The sequence below is a fragment of the Macadamia integrifolia genome, unplaced genomic scaffold, assembly GCF_013358625.1.
Source record: "Macadamia integrifolia cultivar HAES 741 unplaced genomic scaffold, SCU_Mint_v3 scaffold_267A, whole genome shotgun sequence".
NCBI lineage: Eukaryota > Viridiplantae > Streptophyta > Magnoliopsida > Proteales > Proteaceae > Macadamia > Macadamia integrifolia.
Genome location: NW_024870659.1, coordinates 40,686 through 42,681, shown reverse-complemented (window position 1 = coordinate 42,681; position 1,996 = coordinate 40,686). Strand labels below are relative to the sequence as shown.

Sequence of the window (1,996 nt, the reverse complement as noted above, 5' to 3'; positions counted from 1 at the left end):
GGTGGAATCTATATCGTCTTTTCATACAAGTATGGTGTACATGATGCATACTGTTTGTTAATGATATCCATCTTTGTTAATGCTACCCTAAAGACCATTTCGTGCACTCTTAATGACAGCAAATGGACAAATGTCATTACCTAACCTTATGTAAAACACATGTGTACAAATTACTTATTCGGGTTCTTATCGATCCTGGCATCAGAGTCTAGATTTCTTACATGTGTCCATTTGTTTTCATAAATGCCCCTCTATATTACAATTAACATTGTCTGAAGAGGCATTTATGAAAACAAGAAGACACATATGATTACTTTTTTTTTTTTTTTTCTATTATGTATCGAGCTCCCTTTCAATGTGGAATTGTAGATATATGAGTAGGACTTAGGGGTCGAGAATCGGGATCCTCTCCCCCCCCCCCCCATATGGTAACCTCCCGTCCTATATGGTTATATCACACCGTGCATGGGGCGTGGGATCCATCTCTAGAGTGCAAGAACAACTCCCATAGACGGTGTGAGATGGGATAGGGAGGGGAACCGATTCAATAGGAGTTGAGGAGACATAGCTGGCCTTCGGATCAAGAGTCAGCTTTTCTAACCTTCCATAGATCCGGAAGGAGTTGGTTCTGTATGTCTCTGTGAGTGTCTTCAGAAAGCAGTAAACTTGTCGTTAAATTTCATGGTTAAATTCTCCCAATCCCCTTTGTTCGATTCTCATCTATCTTTCTTCTCCCATTCAACGTGGAATTGTGTTTTCCATTTATTCTTGCTTCATGTAAACCAGTTTTGGGCGTTCGTCATCTGAATCCCCCCTTGTTCTCTCCGCTGGAAAAGCCCCCGTACAGGGTAAGTCTCAATTAATAAATTTTCCTTTCCTTGTTCTTGTTTAGTTTCTCTGTAGAACTTCTTGTAAGTGTTTTGTTTGAAAGAAAGAGAAGCCAATCTTCGAATTTCTTCTCCATGGTTCAAAAAGATCTTTGTTTTCTGGATTCATAAAAGGTTGAAGAAATATATTTTCATCTGAAACTTCTGTGATTTTCGCTTATTTCCTTCGGTGGTGCAAATTGATCAATTAACTCAGTTGGGTTTACGATTTTCGTAGTGCCCCTTGTTTTCCTCGGGGTGTTTGGTTGTGGCCTCCCCCAACCCCTACCTCTTTTTCCAAATCAGCGTCGTTGGGTTGTCTGAATTTCTCGAAGTTGAATTCAGGAAAAAGAGAGGAGGCGGCGTGGGACTGGGTTGCTATGGGTGTAGGTTGGAGATTATTGCAGGAGATTACTAAAATATACAGGGAATTAGGATTTTAGAACTGCTATAGAATAGCAGGAATCCAATTTACCAGAGAAAGTTGAAAACAGAACTAACATATGAATTCCGTAAACGAAGCAGGGCATATCCATCTCATGGATTGTCACATTACTGCTGGCTTGAGATCTCACATGATTTATTTGTATAACTTTGAGCGATTAATTGGACACCATGTATGATAACCCATTCAACCAAACCAGAGAATTCAATTCAAATGAAACAGTTGACTCAAATACTTAACTGAGAAAAAGAAAAAAGAAATCCTATCACTCAGAAAGAAAACCTAATCTACCGTGTATGTACCTATGAAAGGTTCCCCATATGGTCCCAAAATATGTGTTCTTCGTGTCTTCAAAATTTTTAAAAAAAAGTTAAAACAGGTTAAAATAACCTAGAAGTCAGCTTTAATTCTTCCCTGCCCTAATTATTTTTTAATGATTTTATGCCTCCCTTTAGCCATGAAAACAAGATAGAACTAATTGCTTATCTGGCCACCAGCTAAACTTCAGCCATCCATTGCCTAATCCACTAAGCAAATAGCTTGAGCTTCTTTCCACCATCTGAAACAACATCTAGCCATTTCAGACCTACAAAAATACACTGCAATTATATTGGCTGTTTGTTAACACTACTGGACAGACAGAAGCTAAGCTGAATCCTACCTTCCCCCACCCCCACCTTGTTGG

The 1,996-nt window shown here is 39.1% G+C and overlaps 1 protein-coding gene across 1 annotated transcript in view; it reads left to right on the top strand.

The window, feature by feature from the left end:
* The first annotated feature begins 458 nt into the window (after nt 1-458).
* The window catches only part of LOC122071557 (lysine-specific demethylase JMJ25-like), a 10,219-nt gene continuing 8,681 nt past the window's right edge, over nt 459-1,996 (top strand). The window contains exons 1-2 of the mRNA XM_042635929.1: nt 459-640; nt 787-848. The gene's annotated coding sequence lies outside the window, so the exon portion shown is untranslated. The remainder of the gene's footprint in view (nt 641-786; nt 849-1,996) is intronic.